This window comes from Ailuropoda melanoleuca, chromosome 13 (genome assembly GCF_002007445.2).
Source record: "Ailuropoda melanoleuca isolate Jingjing chromosome 13, ASM200744v2, whole genome shotgun sequence".
NCBI classification, from domain to species: Eukaryota; Metazoa; Chordata; class Mammalia; order Carnivora; family Ursidae; genus Ailuropoda; species Ailuropoda melanoleuca.
Window position 1 is genome coordinate 42,692,678 of NC_048230.1, and position 25,265 is coordinate 42,717,942.

The 25,265-nt window shown below is 57.1% G+C and overlaps 1 protein-coding gene across 16 annotated transcripts in view; it reads right to left on the bottom strand.

Moving 5' to 3' along the window:
* The window catches only part of RBFOX3 (RNA binding fox-1 homolog 3), a 422,918-nt gene that overhangs the window by 120,797 nt on the left and 276,856 nt on the right, over positions 1-25,265 (bottom strand). For 5 of the 16 annotated variants that reach the window (XM_034640557.1, XM_034640558.1, XM_034640560.1 and 2 more), the window contains one exon: positions 2,743-2,782. The exons of 10 other annotated variants lie outside the window; for them this stretch is intronic. The gene's annotated coding sequence lies outside the window, so the exon portion shown is untranslated. Of the gene's footprint in view, positions 1-2,742; positions 2,783-23,965; positions 24,037-25,265 lie in introns of all 16 variants that reach the window. One more of the 16 variants, XM_034640561.1, reaches the window with a different exon arrangement.

Here is a 25,265-nt window from a genome sequence, read left to right on the forward strand (position 1 = left end):
AGGGGCCTAGAATAGCCAATACAACTTTGAAAAACAAGAACAAAGTTGGAGGGTTAACATTACCTGATTTCAAAATTTGTTACAAAGTTGCGATGATCATGAGAGTGGGATAGGACATCATGGAACCAAGTCCAGAAGTGGACCCACACATATATGACAACTGATTTTTGCAAAGGCAATTCAAAGGAGAAATGATAGTCTTTTTAATAAATAAAATTGAAATCAACACAGATTCAGTTCAGAAAAATGAACTTCAATCCATACCTTGTACCATACGCAAGAAGGAACTCAAGATAAACCAGAGACTGAAATATAAAATCCAACACCTCTAAATTATCTAAAAAAAAGTACAGGAGAAGAAAATCTTTGTGATCTTGGATCAGGCTAAGATTTCTTAGATACAACATCAGAAGTACGATCTACAAAGAACAAATGGAAAAACTGGAATTTATCAAAATTTAAAACATTACCTCTTTAAAAGACACTGTTACAAGAGTGGAAAGACAGATGAATTAGGGGGACATGTCTGCCGAGCACGTACCTATAAGGGACTTGTACTCAGTATATATGAAGCACTCCCCAAATGCTACAGTCAGACAAATACGCAATAAAACACAGCAACGGTTTGAACAGACACTTCACCAGAGACGATGGACGTCAAACTACCCCACAAAAAGACGCTCAGCATCACTTGTCGTCAGGGAAATGCAAACTAGACCACACTGAGGTACCACCCCACGCCCATCACAATGGCGAGAACTACCGCAGCCAACACCACCAAGTGCTGGAGAGGATGCAGTGCGGCAATCCCACACGTGGCCGGCAGGTGTGTGAAATGGTAGAACCGCTTTGGAAAAACAGTCTGACATTCACTTGACGCTCACCATAAAATCCAGCCATTTTGCTGGGTGGGTATTCTAGATAAGAGAGAAGAAGGCGTGTGTCTATACAAAGACTTGTGCGGGAATGCTCTCAGCAGCCTTATGTGTAATAACCACAAGCTGGGAACGACCCCGGCATCCTTCCAGGGATGAACGGAGGAACACCCCGTGGTGCCTTGGGAACACCGACTACTACTCGGCAATGAAAATGCACGAACTATTCACGCGCACCGTGACCTGGGTGAGTCTCGGGACACTCATGCTGAGTGACAGAAGCCCGCCAACAAAAAAGAGTACATATGGTGTGATGTTAAATGTCTAGAACTCCAGGGAATACAAACCGTTCTAGGGCGACAGGACGCAGATCAGCGTTTGCCTGGAAGGGGGCCTGGAGAGCGCAGAGGAAGAGATGAAGGGACACAAGGGAACCTCTGGGGTGATGGATTCGTCCAGTATTTGGACGGCAAGGATGATATCATGGGTATAAATGTGTCAAAACTTACCAAACTGCACACTCTATAACACACGTAGTTGCCTGTATGCGCATGCCTCGGTAAAGCCATTCAGAAAACAGGCGTGCACCAATCTGAGCTTGCAAGCCGGCCAAATCACCGCATCACCCCTTAGCGGGCAGACGCCTTAACCTACAGACACATCCACCTGAGGCCTCCTTTGGTCGCTTCCCTGTGAAGTAAGACTCCGTCGACAAAATGGCACATTGAGAAGGCTGCCTCACGAGCGCAGACCTTGTGGGTGAGTGTGGGCGGATGCGGTGCCCTCTCTCCATCTCCTCCCACTTAGAACCGCATCGAACACTGACAGAGGCAGGACGGCACTCCCACGGGACCCTGTCACGCACAGGAAGAGGAGCCCTGAACTCTGCCTCACTGTCCCTATCCCACCAGTGAACGGAGCCGGAGCTGCTCCCTCCACGAACCTGTGTGGCCCCGCAGTGACCAACTTCCCAGAGGGAGCTCCCTAGCCATTTGGCCCACTTTTGAGACACGGATGTACTTGGGGCAAAAACAATACAAGAGATCACCAGAAGAAATCTCCAGTGTGTGGCTCAGGAGGACGTCAGACTCTGCCACCTCACAGCTTTACGCTGCACTTCTGATCTGTGGACAACGCTTGGCTGTCCTTGTGCACGAGGCCTGAGACCCGGGAGCCCGGGAGGGGAAGCCAGCTGGGGGTTACAAATACACAGCAAACCTGCATTTTCTAATCTGTTCACAACAAACATACATGACTTGTATGATAAAATTCTTCCCCAAAGTAAAATTTTGCGAGTGAATTTGCAGAGGGGATGGGCTGCAGGCTGGTGAGAGGGAGGCTTGGCTGCGAGGAGCACACGGACCGAGGGCTGGGGTCAGGAAGGTCCAGTGAGCCCCATGAGGGTCACCACTGGGAAACTGAGCCCATTCCACAGCTTCCTCCTTGAGGAGACCAGGCCAGGCAGGGACACGCACCACCCCAGGTTCTGAAGGCCTCACTGTCCAGGGGATGTGCACCTGCGTGCTCAGAGGGGGTGGGAGGGGGTGGGGGGAGGACAGAAAACTTCTCTGGCTGGTGGGAGCTGTTAAGCAATGTCGCCCATCCACACACTTCTGTCCCCCCATTTCCCTTCTGGCTCCTCTGGCCCCCCCGGTCCTGCCCTCCCGGCACAGCCGGGGCCGGTGCTTTGGGGGACAAGAGAGACGTCAGCGACGAGGCACTAAACAAGCTAAACTCTCCACCCTCTGCCCCGCACTGAGCACGAAGCCCCAGAAACCCCAGCATTCATCGTCAGCAGTTCCCAGTATGTTCAACATGCTCACATCTGTCAAAAACTATTCAGGAAAAAAAGAGAAAGTCTTTATACCTTTTATTCAGCCAATTTCCCCCGAGGCACTGTGGGGTCTCTAAGAAAAGAAGAAGAGAGAGGAGAGAGAATTACGATCAATGTTGCCACCGCACATCTGGCTGCCGGCTGCGATGTGCTCACTGACTAGTCAGAGCTGGAGGAGGAGAGAGCGCTGCCTTCCCCGGTGCCAAGGAGACGGGCCCGGAGAAGCCGGTCCGCGGCTGCACCTGGAGCATGGCTGGGAGCCCATGTTCCCTTCAACACAGACAAAGGAAAACAGAACGCCGTGGGCCCGCGGGCCAGATCTTCCTGACGCATCGTCTCTGTAATTGGGGATACTGTTTTCTTTCTCTCTTCTGTTGGCCCCAAACTCGGAGTGACCCCTTTTTTTTTCTCCCCCACCCCACCTGGCTTTGAGGTTACCCACACATGGAGACTTTGCAGACTATAAATGGTGGCATTTAATTCCAAACGGGGCCCTCCCCTGTCACTCTGCATGGATTTGTTCCCGCCTCCCAGGGGTCGCTCTGTGTGGGGTCATGGCATGTAGATTGATTTTAATATTAGTCAAAGCTTAACATGCAGGAAAGCGGACGGGATGCTGTTGCTTAAAGAGAAGTAAGAGAATTCTGAATCCCCTAAACACGTATTTTCAGAAGCAGCCGTGTGCCGTGTGGAGCTGCGGGCAGCTTCTGAGAGCGGCTGCCTGTGGGAGCGGCTCAGAGCCAACGCCAGGCTGGCAGGGACCACGTATGCACGCATCATAAGGTCCAGGGACCTGCGGCCAGGGAGACCAAGGCACCTGCCTGAAGGACAAAGCTGAGCGCGGGGGCTTGGGGGCTGCACACGTGTGTCTGGACCCTTAATCCTGCCCTTTCCTCCAAGGGCCCATCAGAGACTAGAAATGATGAGCGTGTGTGTGTGCTAATGTGTGCACCATGTGCTTTTTCCTGACTTAAACTTTCCTTATTTATGTTAATAATGTTTCAGAATTTTTTTTTTTTTAAGATTTTTATTTTTAAGTAATCTCTACACCCAACGTGGGGCTTGAAATCACAACCCCGAGATCAAGAGCTAGTCGCGTGCTCCACCGACAAGGCCAGCCCGGCGCCCCTAATGTTTCATAATTTCATGTGTACACATTGTGCACATCATTTCTAAATTGTGGCAAAATACTTATAACATTTAACATTTTAACCATTGTTAAGTGTACACAATTCAGTGGCATTAAGTCCATTCACACTGCTTTGCAACCACTGTCTGGTTCTAGAACTTTCCATCACCCCAAAAGAACACTGCACACTCGTGAAGCAGCCCCTCTCCCTTTCCCTCTCCCCACTGCACACATGTGTTTTAAACTTACCTAAACAGGATAAAAGCAAGCAAAAAGCCTCTGGAATCCAAAGGCAATCAGACTGGGCCTCTTTCTTGAGATAGAGAAACATCATGGTCATGACCACCATCGACATCATCATAAAAAAAGCAGGCCGCCGCCGCCATCCAGGCCCTCGACAACTGCCGCCTCATTCGGCCCTCGTTACGCTAAGGAGCGTGTGCTAACTTCTGTCCCTGCTTTTCAGATGAGGAAACACACAGATTTGGCTAAGCAGCAGCACCCTCAGTCGCGGGGACAGCTGGTTTCCCTGGCAGGTCCGCAGGGGCCCCGCACCCTCCGTCACCCACTGGCGGACAGCGCCCTTCTCTGCGGGAAAGGAGCATTTAACGGCACAGAGCCTGCCCTGCACGCTGCTGGAGTTGGCGCGAGTCACAGTGGCTGCATTTCCTGGACAAGCTCCCCTCCCCACCCCCACCTGCACCCCCCTCACCCCCCAGGCCTCCCGGGCCGGAGCAGAGCGGGCTGTGCGCCACGGTGCGGGGCGATCTTTCACCACACAGTGGGGAGGCCCTCGTCGCGGTGGCCTGCCGCAGCCTGTTTGTTGATCGGCATTTTCCCTTTCCTGCAAGATGGCAAGAGCAACTTCTGGCACGTCTCCACACACGGCTCACGAGCGACTGGGAGGAGGGCAGATGGGAGTGGAAGGCCCCGCCAGATGAAGAAGGCGTCGCCACAAAATGAGATGGATTGAATCAATCAACTCGCATCAGCCGCGGCCTTCAGTTGATTTGGGGGTTTTCTCATTGTTGACTTTTTTCTTGGTTTCTTCAAGTGAGTTTTCCTCCCAATTCAATTCAATTTAGTTCCATTTAATTCAATTCATCCAGCCCCGGTGAGCAAACAGCCCAGAGTGCGGGTCTGGGCCGAGTGCACGGCTCAGAGCTGGGTGAGAGGAGTCTGCTCCTCGGCCCTGCAGGAGGCTCTATCGGGGCTAGTCTCAGGGTTTGGGGTAGAGCGCTGCTCCAGCCCGCCCCTGCGTCCCTCCCACTCTACGACTCCCAAGCCCCCCTCCACGTCCTCTGTTCTCCAGGCTCTGTGCCCAAACTTCAGATCTCCTGCAAGTGCCAGGGACGCTCTGGAATTCCCAACCGGGCAACGTCAGCACACATCCCCATCCCTATCTGCCTGCCCTCATCTCCAGGGACCCCTAACAGCCTTCCAGTTCCCCAAACTATCTCCCATTGTCACGAGTGTCCTCATTTGGTCAAAGCAAAAACACCTGGTACAAACACCAGTGTCACACCTGCTCGATCCCTGTCTGGAGGCTGGGACCCACATTCATCTCCAAAGAGCCTCTGTGTTTCCAAAAATCCAGAACCAGAAGGGTATCCGCAGGGCCTGCTGAGCCTGATGCCTCTGCCATCGTGGTGCACGGGGGTCCAGCCTGTTTGCCCAGCGCTTCAGGCCAGGAGCTCCCCCGGCCCCTCCCTCTCCTCTGTTGGGGTACGGAATCTCCGGGGTAATGGAGTTCTCCCCCATGCCTCAGTGTGTGGAAAGGAAGCAGCTCCCATTTGGACCCACTCCTGCTGCGGCCCGGCCACCGTCCAGGAGTGAGCCAGACAAGGACGGGCCGACTGGGATGGGGCTGCCCTGCACTTCTGGGATGAACGGTGGTCTCCCATCCTCTTCTACTCCACCACGTTGCCCACCTTGGCCCACCACCCGCGCTGGGGGCAAGGGATGGAGAGGGAGGGAGGTGCCTAGGGCCTTGCTGAGGACACCCCAGGGCAAGCTCGTGGGCTGGGAGATAGGGAGCTGATTCTCAGCCTCACTGTTAGCAAACCACTGCTCTCCGCAGCTCAGTGGGATAATCAGTTATGGTGGTTTTTGCCTGGATGATCGGGTTCCTAGAGGGACACAGCTCATTAGGCCAGGGGTGCTGACTTCCGCAAGTGCGGGGTGGAAGACCCTTCAGCCAAGTCCCAACACAGCAGGCTGCGGTGACTGAGCCCGGAGGGTCTTCACCCAGCCCACCCCCATCGCAACGGCGTCCACAAAGTCTGCGGAGCCACGAGACGGCAGTGACTCTGCCTGGGGGGCCCTGGAGGGTGCGACTCACGCGGAGTGGGGCTGCTCTCCACCTGCAGGGGTGGGAACCCCCGCTGACCAGCACGGCCGCCTCCCACACTTGACCACGAACCCCACGTGCTGAGCCAAGCATGGGGCTGACCCACGGGGAGGGAGCGCATGTTTGCTGAATGACGGTGAGCATTTATCTCCAGAGACCTGGACTGCACTACTGTTGAAGAAGGGGTTGGGTCCTTCTAGAGCGCTCTTTGCTCCTGGGGCTCCCCGTCGTGGGTGAGACTCACCCACCCACGGAGACCCTCTCCCCATCTCCCTGCCTGCTTCACACCCGAGCCCACGAGCCCCCACCGTGCGGCCTAACCCGTGGCCTCGGTCTAGTCCCCTCCATGCCGACCCCGCGTGGGCTTTCCTCTGCCAATCTCATCCTCCAGAGCACTGTCTTCTCCCGATTCAGCTCCCTACAGATGGCCCAGGTGACCCCTGGGACCCTGCTTCCTTCTGTCCGTAAAAGGTTCTGTTCTCCGGAGATTAAGCTGCTGCTTGCCTGTATGGCCTTTTTCATGCCAGCACCACGTGCCCATGAGTAAGACCGGTTTTTAATGTGGATCGTGCCCAACAGTTCACCAGAAAAGCTCCCCGAAGGTTGTAGCGCAGACCCTTCCGTCTCGTGACGGCTCTCTGCTAGCCGCCGCCGTGGTGCCCAGGTTGGGCGCGGACTCACCCCGCCGTGGCAGGAATGGAGAGAGATGGACAAAGCAGAACACGTGTTCGTGGCAGGTTGTGACTCCTGTTTGCCGAGGCCGCCTCTCTCGTCACCATCTTGGCTCTGATTTACTGAGTAACTATGATGTGCCAGACACATCAGTCCCACGAGGTAGGCACTGTCGTCCCCGATGCCGGGGTGATAGAAGATGCCCTCACACGTTCACCCCGCTCCAAGCCTCCCGCACTTGCGGGGACGGTACTGGGACAATGCATCCTGTGCACAGGCAGGAATGAACGAGTCAGCCACAGAGGCCGTGGCTCTAGGACGAAGAGGAAGGCGGACTCTCCTCGCAGTGGGGTCCAGGAGGGCCATGCTGGCAGACGCTGAAGGGGTTAGCCTGCTGCCGGAGACCACGGACCCATTTTTGCAGGAGGCGGCTCGGGTGTCTGAAGCAGGGAGAGGGAGTCGGCCCGAGAAGGCTCTGGGTCTCCATCTGCTTGGCTGCTGTAACAGAACGCCCCAGTCTGGGTGGCTTGCATGGTGCTGGAGGCAGGGAGGCCCAAGGTCAGGGTGCCGGCAGGTCCCATCCAGGAACAGCCTGCTTCCTGTCTTCCCGCTGTCCTCACGGGGCGGCACAGAGCCAGCCCTGTGTCTCCTCCTCCAAGGACCTTAATCCCATCACGACTCACTACCCTTACCACCTCGGCAACCCTGGTCACCTCCCAAAGGCCCCCCAGTGCCATCACGGTCAGCCTGCACATTTGGGGGACACGCTCAGTCAGTCCGGGGCACCCAGAGGGCCAGCGCCCATGCTGGGCTTTGCCCCTTCTGCGTTTCCGCGAGCGTGCGGAGACAGTGCTGGCTCTCAGGGACAGTCAAGGCAGAGTTTCTTTAGCGTTGAATGCAGCCAGGAAGGGCCTTGGGGGCCTCCTGCCCACCCAGGTGGTGGCCCTGCCCTCTGGAGGACTCAGGGTGGCTATACGAGGCCCGCCCGCCCACTAGCGCTCCTGCCGTCTTACCTGGGATTTTATTAAATGGCCTGTTTTGTGCTCTCTCTCTCTAAGGGGAATTGGAGGTGAAGGGCGCAATTTTATAAATAAAAAATTAACTGTGGGTGGCTTAAACATGACTTTTGATGATGGAGATCACGACGGCACAGCCACTTCAATTTAAAGGTTTTTTTTTTTTTCCCCTTCTGAAAAGAAATTCACCTTTGGAGAGTAGAGAGGAGAGGAGGGGAGGGAAGGGAAGAAGGAGAGGGGAGGGCGCTGGCTCACATCTCAGAGGCCTCAAGCTGCTGTGGGAGAGACTGGGAAGTTCCGGCAGTAGTCTGGCTGCAGGGACAGCCTTGGGCTCTGAGCACACAGCCTACCCAGGCCTGAAGGAAGGGCCCCCCACCCCCACTATGGGCCTCCACGGGGGGGGCAGCAGGGCTGGAGTGCATTTACTCTGTGCTTGGAGCCACCCAGATCCCTCTCCCCGGAAGCCTGGCGGGACTCGGGGTCCCTCTGCCAGAGTCCCCCCTGCTAGGACCCCTCAGGCCACTCTGGTGGGGGCAGGGTGCACCCTGGGCTTTGCTCGCCCCTTGCCTGCAGGGACACACCCCAGACCCTGTCATCACAGCACTGCTGACACGCACCCAGAGCACATGGGCGAAGGCAGGTAAAGCCCACCTGGCTGATTCGTGGGCCTATGGCCTTCAGCATCTGTGCAAACCCTCCTATCTCTTTGTTTCCCAGGCCCTGCTTTTCTCTGACCTTCTGTGGCCAGCTGGCTCTCCTGGCTGTGCTGGGCTTTGTAACGTCCTGATGATGCCAGGCCCAGCCCAGTGGCCTTTGTGCTGCCTTGGCCCGGAGCTCATGCTATGTAAGAGGCTCTGTCTGGTGGGGGGGGAGGGTCTGTGGGCACCGTGCCCTCGGTGGGGGGGAGGGCGTGGGGAAGATGCTTCCATGCATTAGCTGAACTCAGCACTGACCTGGGAAGGGAAGTGAGCTCGCTGGCCCCAGGGCAGGTAGCCACCCACACCTGTGGAGCCCTGACAGCATCCAAGGTATCCACGGGCACCGCTGTGTATCACCCTCCTGCCTCCCGGGTCGGCCTGGTGTGGAAACTGAGGCCCAGAGGTGCCCAAGGCTGACACCGTCCAGAGACCCTGCTGTGGACGTAGAAACCCCCAGGGTCCCCCAGTCACGGAGGGGAAGCAGGGGGGTGCACCATCGGTAGGGAAGTCGGGTTCAGCGTGGGGTTGTTTCAACACATCCACAGAACCCCACGAGGCCGACAGCACGCGGACGAGATGCCGCTGTCCTGGCAGGAATGCATGACCACCCGGAACCCCAGAATGTGACCTTATCTGGAAATAGGGTCTTTGCAGATGCAGCTGTTTAAAGGTCACGATGAGGTTGCCCTGGATTTAAAGGGGGCCCCAAGTGCAATGAGTGTGCCTCCGAGAACCGGGGAGAAGACACAAGGCAGAGGAGAGGCGCGGGAAGCAGGGACGCAGCCACAAGCGCAGCAACGCCTGGGTCACCAGGAGCTGGAAGAGGCAGGCAGGATTCTCCCCTAGGGCCTCTGCAGGGAGGCTGCTGACTCCCAGGCCTGTGAGGCAATCACTTTCCCTGGTTTTAAGCCCTTGGTGATTTGTCACGGCAGGCAGCCCGGGGACGCCCCTCCGGAGGTCTTCTCCACATCCCTAGAGCACCGCGGCACTTGTCCAGTGGCCTAGCAGCACGTCCCTTCCCCTGCGTGACCCTCCGTGACCTGACCCCCGTGACCTGGGACGCTCACCTCTCCCACAGGGGTCTTTCCAGGGCTCTTCTCTGCGAGCTGGGCGCCCACGCTGGGGTCGCATGACTGGACCATGAGAAATACCTGTCAGCGTGAAGGACCTCAGGAGCACGGGTATTCCCCTGGGGGCTATTGTGAAGCCACTTTTTAAATTTGTTCTGGGTTTTTTGGTTTTTGTTGGATTCTTTTTTTTTTTACTGTGATAAACTATACATAACAAAATTAAGAATTTCAACCAAAATCTGTAACTTTTAAGTGCACAGTTCAGTGGCATTAAGTACATTCTCATTTGTCGTGCACCCACCCGCCCGTCCACCCATCCATCCATCTATCCGCCTCCAGAACCTTGTCATTGTCCCAAGCTGAAACTCAGTCCCCGTTCAACACGAACTCTCCATTCCCTCCCCCAGCCCCTGGAAAGCTCTATTCTACGGTCTATCCTGTGAATCCGACAACCCTGGGGACCTCTGTAAGTGGACTCACAGGGTCGTTGTCTTTTTATGACTGGCTGATTCCACGTAATGTAAGGTTTTCCAGGCCCGTCCGTGTTGTGGCAGGTGCCAGAATGCCCTTCCTTCTTACGGCTGAGTGATGTTACAGCGTGTGGGGATGGACCACATTTGTTCATCCGTTCATCTGTCCATGAACATTTGTATTTTAAGCCATGTTTGAAGACGAGAATCATACAATTGGCCATGTTTCCTGTTTGGCCACCTGCAAGTTCAGAAAACCACAGCAAAAACTGTGGCCCAAACTCACTCATCGAATTTGAAAGCCCCACAGCTGTATGTTTCTGTTCTGTCTTTCCTGTTCTCTGATCTTGACTGCCATCTATTCACACATCTCCATTTTATTTCATGTCGTTATGAAAATGGATACAACACTGTCTGTAGAACATGATGGGGATGGAAGCTGCGAGCCATCGAGGTCTGATGTTCTCTCGGTCATTCTTGATGTCACGCCGGGCCGCGCTCCTCCCAAAGCGTGCACCCAACCTCACGGCTGCCCGGTCTCCAAATGTGTTTATTTGCCCAACAAGACCTATCGAGTCCAGGCTGGAGGGGCACGGCGATGCGTGAGACGGATGCCGTGCCCACCCCTGGAGCGTACGGACCGTGGTTCTTGCATACCTTTGGCTGCCCGGTTTCCTGGCCACGATGGCATCCTGGTGTCTGATTACGTGGAGAAGGCTGTTCTTCTATCTGATGCAAACCGAAGGGGCGGCAGAAGTCCCGTCCGTGCTGCTCCCCACGGAGCTGGGCACTGCACGCCATGTTCTCTTCAACACTCAGCTGAAGTGGAGTTCAGTGATGGCCATGTCTGGGCGGCCGTCCAGTCTCCACTTGGCTGCTCTGTCTTGGCTCCCGTCCCTTCTGTTTCTTTAAAAGCTGGCTCTTGAGTACGGACAGTCAGCCTGGGCTAGGGTCAAAGCCATAGTTGGGATGTGTTTCCAATGCCAGTGAGTTCTCAAGACCCGTCGGACACCCCCTGCAGGTGACCTTTAGAAACCTGAAGATGCACGGCCTCTCCGCAGAGAGAGGCAGGTCCGCACTGAGAACGTGGCCCCCCGCAGAAGCGCTGGGTGGGACACGTGGGGTGGCGCTGCCCCGTTGGGTCTGTGAGCAGCGCCAGTGGGGGATGGGGAGGGTGGCGGAGACAGGCCAGGGAGCTGAGACAATGCGCGGGGCAGACAGCGCATTCGGCTTGCAGACGACCGTATGCTGGCTTCCTAGAGGAGGCATGTTTTCTATCAATAATTTAGACATGCCCTTTCTCCTTTGGGAGACGGGCAAAATCTCATTTCCTGAGCAAATCCCCTAAGAAACCAACCTGTTCATTCCTCTAAGATTTTCAGAAATCTGTCTCGATCAACCTACTTACAAAACAAAAGTAGATAATGGGCTGAGAGCGCTGGGAGCTGGGTGTGAGGAAAGCTGTCTGTAGAGTCGGCGGGCGCCCGAGGGCCCGGGAACTGTCCGGGACCACGTCGGGGAGCTCTGCCCGCCGCCTGCGCCTCCCCCACTGGCCTCTGTAGAGTGGGGAGACACAGAGAACGGAGTTGCACTGTTCCAGTTTAACCCATCAACTACAGAATCACTTACAGGAATAGAGGAAAACGACGCAGAGATTTCCAGTTTGGGGAAAATCATGGGATGGGGGACTCGCAGCTTTCCCCGCAGCCCCCAGGGAAGGGAAGACTCTGGCTGCGCAGGGAGCTCACAGCAGAGGGGCCGGCCTGGCACGCTTGTCAGACCTTCAGAGTACTCAGCCTCCAAGTGCCTCAGTTTACTTTCCTGTAAAGTGGGGGTGAAGATACTACCAGCCCCTTGGTGCCCTTGTAAGGATGAAGGGAGATCAGGTGCCTGGCCCGTTCCTGGGGAGGGGGCGGCTGGCGATCCACGGACAAGAATGGCAGGACCTGCCCCCTGAGCCTGCAGCCCACCTGGGCTGGGTTTCTCCCAAACAGGAAGGAAAGGGTGTGGCTGTCCCATGCCCCCAGCCCCGGAGCACACAGGAAACAGGGAAATTTGCAACAAATTCCAAGAAGGTTCCTGCCCCTACCGGCCCCAGAGTGATGAAGAGGCCGGCAGCTCCTCACACCCTGGGAGGGTGGGGGTTTAGAGACTTTGGTGGGCTGCATTTGCTCCAAGGTGCCCCTCTGTCGGGAAGGAGACTGAAACCCCAGTGAGCGCGGCACCACTTGGGTGAGCTAGACTGTGCTCCCCAAACTAGCGGGTTTACCAGGGAGGTGACAGCTATAAAGCGAAGATGAGTGGTTTTCATTTCTCGAGCGTGGTGTTCCCCTGGTTTAGGTAGCACTCGGCACAGATCACCCCAATCCTCCCCAGGGCTGCCAGACGGGTGTCTTCATCCCTGAGCGCATGTGGGGAGGCTGAGGCTTCTCCACGCAGCCGCGCTGGCAGTGGCTGGTGGCCTCGGGTGGTAAGGGTGTCACTGTCACAGTCTCTGGGGGATGAGGCTGGAAAGGGCTGGTGGGTGCTGACACGCAGAGCAATTCAGCGTCCGGGCTTATTAATCGACAAGACCCGGCTCTGCAGAGTTTCTCCTACGGGCTCAGAGCTCCTCAGGCTTGACAGACGATCTGGGGGACCATGACTGCTGCCTTGTTTTCTGCAGGGGTGGACGCTGCCCGCCGGGTCCTTACTATGACCTGGGACCTGCCCCTGAAGGCTGGGGAGGAGTCTTCCTGCCTGCAGAGCCAGGGCAAGGCCCACTCCCCTGGATTAACAATGTCACCTGCCTCCCCCCTCTTCCTGCAGCTGACCGAGGACTCCTGAGACCCCTGAACCCTGTAGACCCACTTCTGGAGCCACCACGGAGCCTGGGCACCCGGCACAGTCACCACTACCTGCTCACGCACCGGTAGCCAAGGTGCGCTTGGGGGTCCAATGCCCCCATTTGTGCTGGGGCTGCGGGTTTGCACAGGGACGTGCTGTGAAGAACGCAGAGCCCATTCTTAACCCACTCCCTCTGTTCAGTTCCATCCTGGGCCGTTCTGCTCCAACCCTGCCACATAACCAGGCCTTCTATCTTTCGTATCCTGATGCTTTGACTTCCGGGCCTACGTGAGCCTGGAGGGGTCTGGCTAATTCCTAAAGAGAGCAGACCGCTAGCCAAGGAGTGTACCCTGGATATGCAAATCAGCCAACCTGGAGCCTCTATACGCTGGGGGCCACATTCCCCCTGCCCTCATCGCCCCAGGGCCAGGTACCAGACGAGACAGAGCCCACTGCAAATACTCAACTAGCCAGTCCTATGCCTGCCTACCTGCCCCCCGGTCCTTCCCATGGAAACCCCAACAAAGGCTCTTGCCCACACTTTTCTGTTCCTTCTGCCTCCTGACCGACCCTGGTGCTTCCCCCTGAGGGGCACCTCCTGCTTCCAGCGAACAGTGAGCGTATAAGAATTCTGTCCTGACCATCATTCCTGTGTCTGTGTCTCACCATGCCCGATTGAACAAATCCTGGGTCCCTTTAAAGCACCTCCCCCTCAGGACCTCAGCTCTTGCAGGGGTGAAGCTGAGTGCTCCCCCAGGGGGCGGGGAGTGAGTCAGTGCCCCGTCCAGCTTAGAGACTGCACTCTGCCCAGTGGCCGCTGCCACAATCAGCTCAAAAAGATGCTTCCCGTTCAGTGACTCCCTTTCGGGATTAACACATCTCCGCTCGCTTTACCAATTCCAGAGTCTTCTGCTGGAAGCCGTCTCAGAAGTGGAGAGTGAACGTGGCCTCCTATCATACCCACGTCCTGGCGAGCGTCTGCCTGAGACTAACCCACATTGACAAGCGGCTAATTTGCAGATTGTGCCCTGTATCGACAGTTGTGTTTATTTAATAATAGATAGTGGCTGTGCTCTGCTCACGCCCAGAGTCTTTGCTGAGACGGGAAACATGATAAATTGTGAACGTGTTTATGCTGACATTCTCGAGGCCCTGAGGCTCACGGTCAGGACTTTCAATAATAATTACAAAAATGACTTCTGTTAGGGGAGGGGCCCCTAATGAGGACAAGGTGTGGGCAGACCGGCCTCCGTGGTTTATCAACACGGGACGAATATTTGCTTTGACAGACAGACAGACAGATGTGCTGGGGTGAGGTTCACCACCCTGCCTGACCTGGAGGACATCTGATTTACAAACACACTAGAGCTGAGCTGAGGTTCACAGGGAGGATGCCCAGCGGGGCTCGTTGGACAGCTGCCCCCGTCCTTGGCTCTCCGTGCCCCCCAGCTGCTGGCTAGGCCTCGCGAGCGAGCGGTGCCTCTGGGCTGCCCTCCCTTTGCCTCTTCCTTTCCCACCAACACATGCCCGGCCGTGCTTCTCTGAGCCCTGGCTCTACCCTCCCTCAGGAAGTTTCCAGCCCAGCCGATCCGGGTCCCTTCTGGACATGGCCACCACCCAGCTTCCCGTGCCAGGGTCACTGCCAACTCAGTGAGCGGGACCAAGGGCGATGGTTGCCCCCGAGAAACCCCTCAGCCCCGGCATTTCCCAAAGGTGCTGATGCAGTTGAGCTCCCCAGGCTCAGAGACTTAGCAGACTTGCTCTCCTTGCTCCTCCCTGGCGATCCCCCCAAACTGTCCCCCTAGCTTCTACCCACTCTCCCTCCATGCACCTCTGCACCGACCCTCTGTGAGTCCAGCCTCAATGCTGCATCCCAAGCCCGACACCATCGGACACCTCGGCAGCTGCCTGCAGGCTCGGGAATGTCGGGAAGGTCTGACCCTTAACCCATGGCGGCTCACAATGGGTGCCAACCTGCCTTGTAGCCCCACAGCCCCCAGCTCCCCTCTCACGACTTGACCCATGGCCCAAGTAGAGCTCCTTGTGGTTCCTGATAAACTTGTTCATGCTTCCGGATCTTTCCTTTCCCTGCTAGAAAAGACCTACCCCTTTCTCTCCACCGACAAATGCATTCAATGGAATTACTGGGTGGCCTTGGTGAGCCCTGTCTTTCTCAGCAGGATGTGGGCCTGTTGACTGGACCCTCCCTCCTCCCTGAGCAGCCCGTCCTGTGCGGGACACCCATACCTGGTCCCCCTCCTGCCGCTCCAGCCCTTCCTAACCCATCCATCCTGCTTGCAGCTCCAGCCTCCTCCAGTGCGTGATGGAATATCCTCGCTCCCGCAGGCTCAGTCCTGGCCCTTCTGTTCTTACCCTGTGCTGTGCTCTGGTCATGCCACCACCTGCGTGCTAGGGAGGCCTGATGCCACACCGCCAGCTCCAAGTGCACCTGTATTGGACTGTCTCCCAGACTCCTCCAGCTGACATGCCCAAGGCTCAGGGTCCTCCCAGAAAGCTGATCCTGTGTCGGTGGTCCCCATTTCAGTACATGGAGCCCTCACCCATCCGAGTGGCCAAGCCCTCGTGCCCATCACCAGCCCGTGCCCGATTCTGTCAGTTTGATCTCTAGAGCACGTCTGCGGTTCACCGACCTCTCTGCACCTTGTGCCACCTCCCCAGCTCGGGCACACACTTCTCACCTGGACTGAGTCCCAAGTGGTCTCCCGCACCCACTCAGGCTCCCACCAGCCTGCTCTCCACTTATCAGCCAGGGAGACATTGTCATGATGCAAATCTGATCGTGCTCCCTCCTTCCCATTAACACACTTCCATTGCTTCTTGGAGAGTCTTGGTCTGGCATACAAGGTCCTGTGCAGTCCTGCAGCTGCTCCTGTCCCCCTTCCCATGCGGGCTCCAGCTGCGGGGACTTTGCACCCGCCCTTCCTTCTGCCTGCAGCACTGTCCTGCTATACGCCCTCCCCTTCCAGGCAGCGGTCCGTTCTCTGACCTCAGGCTAACCCCCGTGGGACCACGCAGGATTGCTTCTACTTTCAAACCATCTTGGACCCCACCCCTCTGGCCCTCTGTGCTTCTCACCTTGCCTTCTCCCTAGTTCGGGCATCTTCACCCTACTCCTTAATCCCAGGGCACTGTCGGATCTTAGGCAATGTAAGATGAGAACACGGACAGCTAGCTGTATGAAGCTATCATTCAGATCCTGGGGCCCCGCAGATTGAAGAAATGCCCCAGGTTCACATGCATTTTGGGGGAGGTTGTGTTTGCAATAGGGGTAGGGAGTGCCCCTGTGGTCAGAGAATGATGCTCCCTGCATGTCCACGTCCTAGCCCCTGGGACCTATGACCATGTCAGGCTACACACTGAAGGAGGGTTATGGTAGCGGATGGAGTTAAGTTTGCTCATCAGCCAACCTTAGACTAGGAGGGTTATCTTGGATTATCCTGGTGGGTCAGAGGAAGGCAGGAATGTGGAAGAGGGAGGCAGGCTGGGCGCGAGAAGTTCAGTGTGAGAAAGCCCCGGCCACTGCTGGCTCTGCCGGAGGAGGGATGTGGTGCCTCGGGAGCTGGCAAAGCCCAGGAGGCGGACTCCCCAGAGCCTCCAGGAGGCAACCCGCGACACCCTGACTTGAGCCCCGTGACCGCCGCTCAGACTTCTGACCTCCTGAACCATGACGTAATGCATGTGTGTTGCTTTAAGTCACATCTGTTACAGCAGCAACTGGGGACTCCTACACTCTTCTTGGGGGAAGGCCCCGGAAGCACAGAACCCCGGCTCTGTTTACCATTGCCAGCCGATCTCTCTGTCTATCTGTCCGTCTCTCCTCTCCCTTCTGGCCTTTACAAGCTTTGCTGTTTACAGAGAACGAGACACGCATCCGACCTCCCCGGCGGACCAACCTGGCACTAGAGAAACGGATTCACCATGGAGACTGAAAGTCTCAAAACCTCGGGGGCTCCCTGACCCCCCTCCTCAAGGCTCCTCCCTCACAGAAAGGAGGAGGATTTTCTAAATCCTCTTCCTGGGCACCGACCTGCGAGCCCGCCCTGAGCCTTCTCCCACGTCTGTGGGTCTGTGGCACCCTCTCAGAGCCCGGAGCTCTGTGAGGGTGCTCTCGCAGTGGCCCCTGCTTCTCTGGACGGAGCCCCAGGCTGCTGGCCCCACTGTGGGAGGGGCACAAGGACACCTGACAGCAGGAGCCTGGGACAGCCCTAGTAGCACCTGGCCCCGACAGATGCCTTGCAGGAGGACATCCCGTCTCCTGACCTCCTCCTGGCCTCTCTCAAAGAGGGGTACAGCCAGCGGAGCCCCCTCCTCCTCCTCTAAGTACCCTCCTCCCTCTCCCCCACCCCAGACAAAGCCAGGGGGAGGACACAGATTAATTCAACTTTTAATTACATTCACTTAACAAGATTACCCAGCTGAGGTTAAAAAAAGAAGTCTGCCTCCCAGATGAAAAAAAGCCCTCTCTTTATTTATATCCAGAATATACAGAACCAGAAACAAATATTTCTTTATGGGCCATTTAAGATTTAATGTTTAATTTATAGCCACTTTCTCTGGCGGGGTGTCCAGGCACAATGTCAGCATTTTTAATTAAATGAGAAAAAAAAATTTTTTTTAATCACAAAGAAAGATACGTATTTGAAAAGCCACATTTGAACCAGTGAGCAACAGCCCTGGTTCCCTGCTCTGGGATTTCAGCTCACAGGCTGGACAGTTTGTGTCCAGTCGGTGAGGCAGCCACTGGAGCCCAGCAGCATGGCTGAGCACGGGAGGCTCCCGGCTGTTTGCTGAGCACCTACTGTGTGCCAGGAGTGTCCCAGAAGGGTTACACACGCGTACATCTTTAATTCTCCCAGCTATCGCAGAGGAGGCGGGGGCAGGGAAGGATGGGCTTATCGTCAACCAAGCTCAGAGAAGCTGAACATCCTGCATGAGGTCACACAGCAGAGGTAAATGGATGAGGAGCCCACTTGTGGATCCATGAATTCCCAAACCCGAGCTCTTTCCTTGCTCCCCATAGCCTGCCGAGCACAGGCTTGGGAAGGAGCCTTCTGCCAAGCAGGTGCCAGGACTTCTGAGTCACCAGTGGCTAAAGGAAGTGGCCCAGGTAGCTGGGCTGGGGCACGGAGCTGTGCAAGGAGGACCAGTTTACTGCTGGGTCCCTAACACCCAGGCCAGGAGGCTCCTCTAGGCCTCCTAGAGGTCATTCGGTGAGGCTGAAGTTCACGAGGGTACGACATTCCAGAAGGGGCTGAGGTGTCCTGACGTCAGGGAGCAGGGACCCTGAGGTCTGGAGGAGGCCAGCTGCTGCCCAGGACTGACCCCTCCTGGTTCACAGCCCTGCCCGTGGGTGGTGGCAGGTAAGGAGTATCACTCACTCCCAGGGGCCCTCTGCCAAAGCAGCCCCCACCCAAAGGAGGCCCCGTCCAGCCAGGGGCGGGCAGCTGATGACACTTGGGCATGTCAGCACCTGCCCTGCTACAGCGACCTCCCAGGAGCACAGTCCCTGCCCCCCCCCCATCCTGCACTCCAGAGTGCTGTCCCCAGCAGCTATGCTCGGGCAAGGCCATGCTAATGTGAACCGAGGATGAGAACAGCAGGCAGCCAGAAGCTGAGGCCGGCATAAGCCAGCAGCTTTAATGGGGTTCTGTGTCTTCCCCTGGCGGTCGCATCTCCTGGGCACGACTCTGGAAGATGCCGAATCAGCACCCGGACGGGCGGGGGGCCACAGCAGCTCAGCAGCCAGCACTTGGCTTGGCCTCCCGGCCTGGGAGTTTCCAGCCTGGGGCACCACGGCTCAGGGGCAGCGTCCTTGCATTTCTCCCTCCCAGTCCCGCTCCTCCCCGGACAGCCCGGGATGGGAGAACCCTCCTGCATCCTGGGGACAGGGGTCCAACCAAGCCCAAGACGTTCATCCTCTGCTTGGGGCCAGGGCTCCTGCACCCTCTGCTGCTGGGGCCAAGGATGAACTCGGCTGCCCTCCAGCTGTTCCTCCGGGCTCTTCTGACCTGGGGGGCCGGGGCCATGCCACCCCGCAAACTCTTGGTCATAGTCCCTTAAGAATTTAGGAAGCCACCTTCCACTGTGTGAACTTCCACGCTCCAGAGGAAGGCGGTTTGCTGACGGACCAGCAACGGAGGTCCATTTTAGCCCTCCCTACCCTCCCAGGAGTGCCCCCACCTTCCTCCATCTACATTGGCTGTTGAGGTCAGAGACGTCTCAGCTCTGCTCCTCCCTGTGGGGAGGCAGGCACTCTTGTCTCTGGAGCTTCTATTCCCATAAACCGACCCTTCATTTCTCATGTGAATCCACTTTAATTACAAAGCTAAATAATGAGAAGGAAATATTAAAATTTAAAAAAAAAATCCCTACACAAAGCAAGTTTGCTTGTGCCGGCCACCGGCTCCGAGAGCCAAGGCCCGGAGCGAGGATGGCACCACGCCACTCACTAAAAGCATGAGTGTCACTAAATCAATAATTCATTTACTTTAATGAGATAAGTACTTTGAAAACTAATTGCAAACCTGCTCCATTTACTCCGACCCGTTATAGCCCTTAATGTAAATCGCAGACCCATTGCTGTGGGAAGGAGAAAGTCTTTGCGTGGAAGACACCGTGTCATCTTCCCCCTCCTCCTAAGAAAGAAGTTCTGCGCTGGGGGCGGGGGGAATGCGGGAACCAATGGGCTCTGTCCCTCCACCTGCCCAGCGGCACACCTCCAGCCCGAGGGGTGGTTTGCCTCCTTCTACTGTGAGAGGGGATCATCAGGAAACCAACACACAGCAGCACCCGAAGACGCTGGGAAGTGACTGTCCTGGGGCCTCTGGAGACGCTGAGGGTCCGCTGCAGCCCTCAGCCCTTGGGGGCTGCACGCAGCTTCTCCCTGGAGCCTCGAGCCTCAGGAGGAGAGCCCAGTTCCAGAGAAACCATGCAGGGTATCATGTTCAGCTCATGCTTGGCTAGTGACATGCTGAAGGTCCCCAGCATGGCCACCCCAGCCTGCAAACCCGGGACCGGAAAGGCGCTCCAGGCAGCAGGGGTGTTGGGATCAGGCAGTGCAGCCCGTGCCGAGCTGCAAGCACCCCCAGCACATCAACCGGGGGGCTGGCTGGAGAGCCAGAGAACCCTCGGGGTCAGGGAAAGAGACCCGAGCCCTCCTCACTGTCCCTGGCTATTGTTCTGGGCTAAGAAAAGCAAGGAGAGCACACTTTTCAGCTTCTTACATTGAAGAGTTCCGAATCCTCCTTTTTCTCTCTGTTTTCTCGTCTTACTGAAAACAGATTCTAGTTCCTTAACGTAAGTCCAAGATGGCTTCTTGACGTTTTCGGGCAGAACCCATATCATTTGGAGATCACGCAGGAGAACCCCTGTTTGCTTTGTGGCTGGGCGTCGGGCTGGTCCAGCTCTCAGAGCCGACCCAGTGCAGGGAGCGCTGTGTCTGCAGGCAAAGGCGAAGCTCGCGGGGCGGCCCGCAGGGACACTCCCTCCATAAGGGAGATCCTGAAACTGTACCCCCAGGTCTCACAGCCCCCCTCATCCGTCCTGTACTGAGGCGAGAGCAGAGGGTAGACTCTCCCTCACGCAAAACCGCTCGCTGGGCAGGTAGCTACGGACGCCCTCGGCGCTGCTGCCGTTACGACGCCACATTTCCTAGGCACCGGGAGTGTGCGAGGCCGGCCCGGCTCACGGGGGTCACTGTGGAAATGGGTCATGACTTGCCTCGGCTGGAATGACGCCGGGGCCCTCACAGACAGATCCCGGACAGAGTAAAAGGGGCTATAAGTTCTGGGGGCAGGGCTCCAGGTGCTGCTCAGGGGACGGAGCAGGAGACGTGCAGACCCTTGGAGGGTGAGGGTGTGGCACCCGGAGCTGTGGGAGACGACCCCGTGACTTCCCAGGGGACTCCCACCTGCTTTTCCTGCACTGCTGCTTGCACAGACGGTAACCTGCATTACCTTGAACGCGAGCAGACCATCCCAACCTCCCTTGGAGGTAGGGCAGCGGCTGACGCCAGGCTCAAAGCACCGTCCCAGCAGATGTGGCCCCAAAGACCCATGTTCCCGGCTCTGCGCTCAAGGGAGGGCTGCTCTTTCTGCGGCCACAGCTGGCTTTGCAATTCTACCCCCAAGACTAGCTCAGAACCAGAAATGTCAAAATTCTCGTTGCCTTGTAAATTCTGCACATCAGGCTGAAGTGTGTACGGGAGCGGAGAGAGCAGGGCGGCCGGGGATGCCAAATGCCGTTTTCCTGTGGTTGCACTTCCCTCTCTCCTGAGACGCCGCCCTGATGCCCAGAGCGAGTGGAAGACTCGGCCTGACATCTGTAGGCTCTACCCCAGGGCCTGCGCTCTCCTCGGGGTGAGGACAGTGCGGGACAGGGTGAGCACAACGCCCTTCCTGAGTGGAGTCAGCCAGGGCAGGACCTGCTACCATGTGGTGGGAGGATGCTCTGGGTCCCCGGCCCCCTGGGTCGAGGGCACCTGCCCACATACGGAGGCATATGGGAAAGGTACCAGCACGGGAGGGCTGTCACCTAGAAAGAGCCTCTCTTATTTTAAGAAGACAGGTTGCAAATAAGTCTCATCTGGGAGGCGATTCATGGAGGCAGGGGAAGAGCAGAACTTTTAGCCGCCAGTAGGGGAGAGACGCTGCTTTGCAACCTGGAGGGAAACACTCAGCCGCCATGGGAGGGGCTGGAAGCGGGTAGAGCAGGGACACGTTAGATGTCACCCTGTGCTGGGCTGGCGACCCTGCGCTCCCCAGGAGCTGAGGAGAGGCCAGGGCCCCGGTGCAGCAGTGAGCCCGGTGCTGCTTGGACCGCACAGGTCCGGAGTGCCCCCTGGACCGGACAGCCTGTGTTCTGTGGCAACAGGGCATCTCTTAAGAACCCAGCTGTGACGGCTCCACACACATCAGTCTGGGTCTTCCGGGGCCCTTCTGGCAGCCTGCCAACTCTGCAGGTGCAGCGGCCCCAACCTGGGGCCAAAGGTCGACGGGGCAGATGGCCTGAGTGGCCACAGGCTTTGGGAGGGGAGAGCAAACCTTCCAAACAGAGCAGCCCTGGGGCCAGCTCACAAGGGCTTTGGCTGGTAGCTGCCAGCTCTGAGGAGCTCATTAGCGGGAGGAAGGCCGCCAGCAGCACACATAGCTGGTGGAGATGGTGAGGGGAGCCGATGGGATTGCCCCAACCTCAACCCTCTGGCTGAATGGGAGTGTCAGAGGCTGGGAAATGAGCAAGCAGGTGCAGCAGACGCACTGCCCGGCCTGCTCCTGCCAGTGCCCTGGGGGCGGGGTGGGGGTGCATTCCGAAAGCCAGCCTAGGCCTGTGAGCAGGGCACCCGCTGGGTCTGCTCTCTGGATGGAGCTCCAGAGCAGGACTGAAAGGGGGCTTGAATCAAGGCTCTGCCACATCGGGCTGGAAGGCCCCGAGCACATTCCCTGGCCTCCCCATGCCAGTTTGCCTGCCCGCAGGTTGGGGCCCATAGCAGCCCTTTGAACTCAGTGCCCATCATAGCGCTTAGCCGAGTCAGCTCTTGAGTGGCCCTCCGGGAGCCCCTAAGAAGCAGGTCTGAACATCAGCCCCATTTTACAGACGAGGAAACAGAGTATGGACTCAGCCCATTCCTGCCGTCACCCTCCAGGAGACATGGAGCCGGTGGAGTCCTGTGCGAAGAGCCCCTTGGAAACCCCTCCCCGCCGTGTCTCGCTGCTGTTTGCAGAGCCCCTACCTCCCCTGCCAAGGCCGGGCCGGGTCTACCTGCCACCTTGTCTAATCAGCAGATAAGGAGAGTCAGTCCAGCCTGAATAGCCCTCACTCTCCACCACCCACAGCCCAGGGTTGGTCCTCAGCGTCACAGCCTGGTGCCCCACTCCCCACAGCACATCCAGTGCAGACCTCAGCTCGCACGTGCCTTATACCCCTTGTGGGAGCCCCACATGGGGCCCCGCTCTTCCCTCAGCACCTCAGAGCTAGGACCCCTGGGAGGGAAGAACGTGGGCCCGTGATAGGTGCCAAACAGAGTCAGAGGTGTCCAGAGGCTGCTTCTAAGGCCGAGAGGTCAGCTGGTGGCCAGGCCTGAGACCCTGACTCTAAAGGGACCACTCCCCGCCAAGGCCAAAGCTAGCAGCACCCCAAGGGCCAGGCCTCTGCACAGAGAGGCTTGGTCATGGGCCTGGGGGGAGGATGCAGCCAGCTTGCTATTATCTGGGCCCGAGGGGTGTCCAATGCCCTGACCACTGGGAAGATGAGAAACGGCTCACGGGGTGTCCACCAAGTAGAGAAAACCAGGATATTTGAGAGATTTTCAGTTTGCATCATAGATTCATGCTCAGAATAAACCTCAAAGTCCGTCCCCAGCTCTGGAGCCCCACCTGCTCTGGTCCATTCACCCACAGACCTCACCACCCTCCTGCTCTTTCCATAGGCACCACTGGCCTTCTTGCTGGCTGTGAAGCCCTCCAGGCACACTCTACCCCAGCGCCTTTGCACCTACTCCAGCTTTGCCCCTGCCCCAGCCAAACCCCACTTCCCCGAGGTCTTTGCAATACAATTTCTCACCTAGATTAAAATCACAGTTCACCCCCCATACACACACACACACACACACACACACACACACACACACACACACACCTCCCACCCCCACTCCATGGCTCTGAGCTCCCCCAGCACAATGCAGCTTGCTTATTTGTATATTCTGTTGATTGTCCATCCCCCCACCCCAGCACAAGGTAAGCTCCATGAGAGACTTTTATCTGTTTTGTCCACTGATGTGGACACTTAGGTGGCTCTAGAGTCCGAGACAGGGCCTGGGTCAAAACCGACACACCATAAATACATTTGAGCAAACTAAAGAGGAAGCATGAGCACCCATGAACTAATATGCACAGAATTCCTCCTCCCCCCTCTTCCAAGCCCCCGCCCCACAGCAGTGGCGTCAGAAAGAGCAGAGAGCAAAGTGAGGGGGGCCTGGAAGCCAGAAGTTGCCGGTGGAGCGATGCCTACCAGCTTCCACGGAGTCCTCCAGGACCGTGCTTGTCAAGCTGCTGTGTGCACTCGAGTCTCCCAGGAATTTCCTAAAACAGAGATTGGACTCAGCAGGTCTGGGGTGGGGGCAGGGGCGCCGAGCGAGCGGCTGCATTTCTCACAAGGTCCCAAGTGAGGCCCACGGCCCCAGGTGATGCGGACGCGGCTGGAGACGGGGCCACACTTTGAGTCCAGCTCAGACACCATGCAGGCAGAGAGCAGAATTCTGTTCTGTTCTAAACTCTTCTATTTTATCTGCTCTCCACAGCAACCTCGGTCGCAGGATCAAGCTGGGCTCAAAGCCCGAAGCCCCCCAGGCTTCCTCGCTCGGCAGAGGTCCCCAGAGTGGCTTCCTCTCCCGGTTTCCCCGAGGCAGTCCTCCTCCCTGAGCAGGGTCTTGGTTTCGGATGGAGTGTGGAGGGGGGCGGGGAAGAAGGCATGAGAACACCTGCCGTGTTTACACAGCATCACTGGGGATTCCGGGCCATTCATGGGACTCAAACTTTGAGTGACTCTGAAATTCTTTTGTCTGCCTGGGCTGCATTCTTAACCAAAATAACCACTTTGGAAGGGCTCCTCCTGGGTCATGGCTTTGTAAGAATTACAAATTACACAGTGAAGCCGCCGCCAGGCCAGGCCTGACTCTGAGCCTCAGTCCCGCCCTGGAGGCTCCCCGTGATCTGAGTCTCCCCAGCGCCCACCCACGGTAGCTGCGTGTGGGACCCCGGAGAGGAGGGGCACCTGAGGCCGGTCCCACGCGCAGACGAGGGGGGATACAGCCCCTGCTCTCGGTTCCCTGCCGCAGGGGCAGATGAGCCCTTGTCCCTTTCTCTGAATTCTACCTCGGCTGTTCTCTGAAGGAAAATCAATGGGAAGATCTCAATTAATCACATGGGGGTAAATTGATTAGGGTCCTAAATTAGGTCAGTGCCGCTGTCTGCTCAGAGGGTAGGACCCCTTAATCATGGTTTCATTCTTGAGAGGTGGACCGCAGGCAGAGCGGAAAGAGCTGTGGGCAGTCTCTGTGGGCTTATCGGGAAGGCTACAGACAGCAGCCCCCCAGGGCAGCCTCAGAGCTCGGGTGTTTATCCAGGCCCATTCTCACTGCGCAGCACAGGAACGAATCCCTGCCTGGGGCACGAGGGAGGCCAGGCCGTGACTGCTTTAATAGAATCATCCTTCTCCTTCCCACTCGATGGAAACCAATCCATCTGCCTTCGGCCATGAGTGTGGGGGTAGCCCAGATAGGGAGATGTGCCTTCTAGACCCTTGGCCACGG